Below are 7,090 nucleotides of genomic sequence, written 5' to 3'. Positions count from 1 at the left end.
ATCTGATTAGTGTATTCATCTCTTGGTCTCCCTCAACGCTGCCCTCCAGTGCTAAATTGGTGATCCCTTTATGCCTCAGAACATGTCCTACCAACCGATCCCTTCTTCTAGTCAAGTTGTGCCACAAACTCCTCTTCTCCCCAACTCTATTCAGTACCTCCTCATTAGTTATGTTATCTACCCATCTAATCTTCAGCATTCTTCTGTAGCACCACATTTCGAAAGCTTCTATTCTCTTCTTGTCCAAACTGTTTATCGTCCATGTTTCACTTCCATACATGGCTACAATCCATATAAATACTGTCAGAAACGACTTCCTGACACTTAAATCTATACTCGATGTCTGAAATTGTTTGTAATCCAGGCCCTAAGGTGTTAGCTGTTCTATGTTTCATGTGTGGCCTTCAGCCAAGGATTTACGTGAACCCCTTTTAATAAGGCCTTCAGCCGTGTGTATTCTTTAAAGGAAAATTTTTATATGAAGGAAGGGATTTATTTTAAATTGTTTGTCAGACTTGTTGTTCAGGCCTTGAGCTGTTCTCTCAGATTTGTTTGTGGCCTTCAGCCGTGCAGTAAGTTAATATTTCTTTAATGAGGCTTTCGGCCGTTCTGTTGTAAGTTTAAAAAGAAATTTCTTGGTTGGAAAATTGTTTATTAATGTGTTTTAATTATAGTTGTCCTTCAGATGTGTAGTATAGGCATTAGGCCGCTAATTGTTTTCAATTGCATGTTTTTTTTAAAAGGAAAAAAATAACCTTCTAATTTTAATTGCTTTTTTTTTTTTTCTAAGCCAGGCATTCAGCCGTTCTTGTATTTCGTGTGGTTTTGGGGCCTTTAGACCAGAAAGTATCTCAAGTTGTTTAAGTCGGCCTTCAGCCGTATTGTTTAATTGTGATCTTTAAAGCAATGTGTAAATGAGTGTTTCTTAGAAAATAAGGTTGTGTGTTTGATTTTGCAACTCACAGTAACCGTTTACGGGCCCATCCATAATCATAACCTTATCCTGTACGCTCTCTGAGTACCTACCAATGTGGTTTCGGTCAGCATAAAATTAACGGCGCGTAAGACATGTGACAAACTGAGACTGATTGGATGTATCCTCATGAAAAATAGCCCAATCAGAAAAGAAAGTAGCTTCAAATCACTCGCTCGAAGAATACTTGAATGCTGCTCGTCAGTCTGGGATCCGTTCCAGACAGGACTGTTGTAGGAAATAGTGAAAATCCAAATAAGAGCAGCACGTTTCGCTACAGGTTCATTTAGCAAGCGCGAAAGTGTCAAGGAAGTGCTCAGCCAAAGCCAGTGGGAGGCGCTGCAAGAGAGACGTTCTGCATCGCATTCGCTACCGGGAAAAAAGTGTAAGTGACACTGGTACAGAAAGTACCGTCCGCCACAAACAGTATGGTGAGTTGCGGAGTGCGGATGTAAAGCAATAAACGTCCTCCCTAATACTGAGTGAAATTCCTCTGCGATTTATAATGACACTAAGATCTTTCTTCGTTACGAAATAAACCACTACACATTTAAATAACACCTACGTTCTGCATACTGAAGTACTACTAGCCGCAACCTGAAGAACGGGTAACGCGGCGTATGGCAGGTCGATTCCAGTGCTACAGTGGACGACGTTTTCCTCTGCCTTAACCTAGTCCCACAGCTTTGAAGGATTTTCAAAAAACAGTAAATGTCCACAGTCAACAGGAAGTGAACTGGAGCGGCTTCCTTGAGACGTTCGCCCTTCGTTTTTCCCAGCCGCCGCGCCATACAGCACGAAAAGAGAAGCGGACCCCCTCATTATTGTCCCACGGCAGCTGAGCAACAGGTGCCTCCGAGGTCGCGAGAGTGCACAGTAGACGAGAGGCAAGGCTGGGAGGCGCGAGCCGAGCCGAGGCCGGCGAACGGCCAGCGCTAAGAGGCCTTCCGCAGCGGCAGCGGTCATCGCTGTCCGTCTCTCCAGCGGCAATCTCTGCCATTAGCGCGGGGCAACCTCACGTAGCCTCACCGCCACAAGCAAACCAGGAAGGAGCAGCGCCGCCGGGAGCGTGTTGGAACACAAGGAACACTGTGCTGGAACTCGGATTATGTAACAACTGTCTCGCAGTGTACTAGTGATCAAATTTTTTTTAGCGTATTTCGGAAAAAGAGGAGAATGAACAAGGAAAAGGCTACAACTGCTAAATTCACGGAACAAAACATTAGTTACCACCGTAAATGATTCCACTTGTCGCCCTGGAGTGCTGTAGACAGAGTAGAACTGGTTTATTTATTTAGCGTACGGCTTACGTTCATTTGGTATAGTATATAAAAATAATATGTATAAAACCAAGGGATAAATTTTCGTAATATAGTCACAAGAATAAAGCGGAAAGTACTAGCAGTATATATATTCACGGAAAAAATAATAACATTAAAAATGATTTACGTAGAGTAATGAAATTTTGGGAATACATTTGTCTAGGTAACATTGCAAGATCACAGATTAAAGTAAGTGCGAGATACGTTATTACAAATGTAAAATACTGGTAGATTAATAATCGATGTTATGGGTAGAATGTTGAATGAAAGAGTGCAAACGTGCATGCATTGTATTGTATAGGTGCAAACGTTTGTGGGATGGAGTTAGCACTTCGTCGGTCAATGCGCCGACGATTAATGATGGTTGCGGATAACGCTAGAGTTGTCGTCCGATTATGTCCAATGTGTGCTCGGTTGGGGACAGATCTAGTGATCGGGCAGAACAAGGCAGCATTTGGACACTGTAAAGCATGTTGCGTTTCCAACAGCAGTATGTAGACTACCGTTATCCTGTTGGAAAACACCCGCTGGTATGCTGTTTATGAATGGTAGCACAAAAGGTTGGATCGCCAGACAGACATACAATCCTGTAATCAGGTCGCGTGAGACAACCACGAGAGAGTTCCTGCTGTTATACGAAATTGCAATCCAGAGCACAACTCCATGTGTAGGTCCAATGTGTCTAGCAAGCAGACAGGTTGGTTCCAGGCCCTCAACTGGCCTCCTTCTAACCAACAAACGGCATCACTGGCACCGAGGCAGAACCAGCTTTCGTCAGAAAACACAACAGACCTCCGCCCTCCAACGAGTTCTCGCCTGACACAACCGAATTCTAAAATGGCAGTGGTTTGGTGTCAGTGAAATGCACGCTAGGGGCCGTCTAGCTAGGTAGTTGTCCTTGGAGGAGGAGGAGGAGGAGGAGGAGGAGGAGGAGGAGGAAAAGGAGGCTCAAAATGGTTCAAATGGCTCTGAGCACTATGGGACTTAACATCTGTGGTTATCAGTCCCCTAGAACTTAGAACTACTTCAACCTAACTAACCTAAGGACATCACACACATCCATGCCTGAGGCAGGATTCGAACCTGCGACCGTAGCGGTCACGCGGTTCCAGACTAAAGCGTCTAGAACCACACGGCCACACCGACCGGCGAGGAGGAGGAGATTAGCGTTTAACGTACCGTCGACAACGACGTCATGAGAGACGGAGCACAAGCTCTGATTAGGGAAGGATGGGGAAGGAAATCGGCCGTGCCCTTGTAAAGGAACCGTCCCTGCATTTGCCTGAAGTGATTCAGGGAAATCCCGGAAAACCTAAATCAGGATGGAATGCGATTGTCACTCTGCAGCGGAGTGTGCGCTGATATGAAACTTCCTGGCAGATTAAAACTGTGTGCCCGACCGAGACTCGAACTCGGGACCTTTGCCTTTCGCGGGCAAGTGCTCTACCATCTGAGCTACCGAAGCACGACTCACGCCCGGTACTCACAGCTTTACTTCTGCCAGTATCTCGCCTCCTACCTTCCAATAATTACAGAAGTTCTCCTGCGAACCTTGCAGAACTAGCACTCCTGAAAGAAAGGATATAGCGGAGACATGGCTTAGTTTGGAAGGTAGGAGGCGAGATACTGGCAGAAGTAAAGCTGTGAGTACCGGGCGTGAGTCGTGCTTCGGTAGCTCAGATGGTAGAGCACTTGCCCGCGAAAGGCAAAGGTCCCGAGTTCGAGTCTCGGTCGGGCACACAGTTTTAATCTGCCAGGAAGTTTCATATCAGCGCACACTCCGCTGCAGAGTGACAATCTCATTCTGGAAACATCCCCTAGGCTGTGGCTAAGCCATGTCTCCGCTATATCCTTTCTTTCAGGAGTGCTAGTTCTGCAAGGTTCGCAGGAGAACTTCTGTAATTATTGGAAGGTAGGAGGCGAGATACTGGCAGAAGTAAAGCTGTGAGTACCGGGCGTGAGTCGTGCTTCGGTAGCTCAGATGGTAGAGCACTTGCCCGCGAAAGGCACAGGTCCCGAGTTCGAGTCTCGGTCGGGCACACAGTTTTAATCTGCCAGGAAGTTTCTAAATCAGGATGGCCGGACGCGGGTTTGAACCATCGCCCTCAAATGGCTCGGAGCACTATGGGACTTAGTTCCTGAGGTCATCAGTACCCTAGAACTTAGAACTACTTAAACCTAACTAACCTAAGGACATCACACACATCCATGCCCGAGGCACGATTCGAACGGTTCCTGACTGGAGCGCCCAGAACCGCTCGGCCACTCCGGCCCTCCCGAATGCGAGTCCAGTGAGCTAACCACAGCGCCACATCGCTCGGTGGAGCTGTCCTTGAAGTAACCAATTCATAATAGGTCGTTGTGTCACTGTGGTCCCACCTACTGCTCACATTGCTGCTTTACATGCAGTACTATGCGCCACAGTCATACGCCGAACACGATAGTCTTTCCTCTCGGCAATGCCACGTGGCCATCCGCAGCCGATCACCTTACGACCGTACATTCTCGTTACCACCGCTGCTCCAGTGATGTACAGTGGCTTCATTTTTTGCAGTATCTCAGAAGGAATATCTAGGTTCTCGTAGCCCTATTACACTACCGTTTTCAAACTCAGAGAGATGTTTATAATGGCGTCTTTGTCGCCATAAACGCATTTTTGACTAAGGTTACTCTTGATGTCCACTCTTATAAGTTACTAACGCTCAGAGCATTCGGTGACAATGTGGTGGGCAGCCTGAAGAGGTTCTCCGAAGTCGCAGATCGGTGATTCGATTATTCTCCATGTGTAAAATGAATCATTATAGATGCTACGTGACGTTCTTATTCTGTTTTCCATACGTGGAGAGTCAGTTCCATTCTTGATTGTGAAGTAGGGCCAATAGTGGCTGGAGCTTGAGCCGGTTTCGGGACTCCCCAGCGTTATCTCCTCTGTGTCAATTTTGATATTGTCCCTTGAAAGTAGTTTGCTAATGGTAATCGGAGAGATCTAGACTGAATACTCCGAAGAGCAGCGTTAGACAGGTTACTGTGCAGTGGAATGTGCAAATTGGCTACAATTTTGTTGTATTCCTTACCTTATCTTTCCTGCGTGCGAATATGAGGGGCGACGATATGGTTCAAAACCGGTATCCAAGGAAGGGGAGTGCTTTTTAAACAGCCACTAATTATTCTCATGGTCTCATTCAGTTCGATGTCAATTTTCTCCACTTGCTTACTGCTTAAGTGGACTGGAGCGCAATATTCGGCAACCGAGCACACAAGACTGAGCGCTGATGTCCTTATGGTAGCTGCGGTCGCCACCCAAGCAGTATCGCACAATTTATGGATTATATGGTTCCTGGTGTTGAATTTTGCTGCGGTATTTTCTAGATGTTTTTCAAACGATAGCATTCGGTCCATCGTTATCCCTAAAATTTTGGGAAAGGATTATAGCGAACTAAGTTACTGTTGAAGTGTACTTGAGGCTTGTTTACTACTGAGATGCAAGCACGACACTTCAGTTTTTGTCTTCCTTGGAATTAGTCCCCAGTTAGCGAAGTATCTCCGCAGTTCTGTAAGGCCTTCCGATAAGATGTGCCTTCCTGTATGATCTTACTGCGGGAAGTAAGGGCAAGGTGGTCGGCATACATAAACTCTGTAGATGTCTTATTTGGCATATCCGAAACATACAGGTCGAACAGGACCGGGCCAATTACTGAGCCTTGAGGCAGCTCATTATTTAGGTGTCTCATTTTACACTTACTGTTGCCTGCTATTAATGGTAAAGGTCTGTCACATAGGAGTGTCAGTAGCATAGTCATCGACTGTTCATTGAGAATGTTTAAATAGACTTGCTGTTTCCTGTTTGTGCTCACCTCAGTGAGAACACCCAATTGACGATAAGTACAGAAACCCCAAGACATCACGGACCCACCTTGCACACGTTCAGGATGAAACGCTTTATGTCGCCCGCGGCGCACTCAGCGAAGTTCGTGTTTTGAGTAGCGGCAGAAACGTGATTCGTCGGGTCACACTACGCTCCATCAGTCAGCTACTGTTAACTTTCGATATTTTCTAGCCAAATTAAGTCACGCCTCTTGGGAGGTGACGGAGTCCAAACGTTCATTGCATGCAGTCCCAGCTTCATGTTCTCTCCCTAACAGGTGGGGATGGAGCTTCATGCACTGCCTGCAGGAGAACCTGTCGGGTTAGAGAGCGATTATAAGGTTCACAAGCCGTGAACCGCGTCTCCGATAACTCTCAGTCAGGATCTTTTTTCGATCACATTTCTGACGACGTGTTTCGTTGTCATGTGCGTTACAACACTGGTTGTAGACACATTGAACAGTCTGCCGCGAAGCACCAACAAAACCAGCAACTTCACACACCGTATGGTGACGGGCACGAACAAACACTATTGCCCCTGTTTGTCTCTCTGCCGCGTCCTTACATTCACCCACGCTTACGTAGAATGACCGCTTGAAACACAGATGTCTCACTGATCGCTACTGCCTTATGCGCTGGCGGTTGACATATGACCCGATCGCTGCGCCATCTGTAACGATTTAACAATACATCTATGCGTGCGTACTGTACCCAACTAACTTTTTGTAGGTGAGGTTATGGTACACGAATGAATAGAATCGTAAAGTCACCCAGTATATATTGTGCCCACCAGCTGGCGTCACCAGTGCAGTCCTTGACAGAGGAAGAAGCGAGTTTTTGTGACTTGGAATATGCGAAATGTTTATTTTTTACAACAGTGCAGCGTGGATTCAGAAGGAATTGTGGGAAAACCGCCATTTAAACAGAGCAC

This window comes from Schistocerca nitens, chromosome 2 (assembly GCF_023898315.1).
Source record: "Schistocerca nitens isolate TAMUIC-IGC-003100 chromosome 2, iqSchNite1.1, whole genome shotgun sequence".
Taxonomy (NCBI): Eukaryota; Metazoa; Arthropoda; class Insecta; order Orthoptera; family Acrididae; genus Schistocerca; species Schistocerca nitens.
This window is presented reverse-complemented; position numbering follows the sequence as displayed.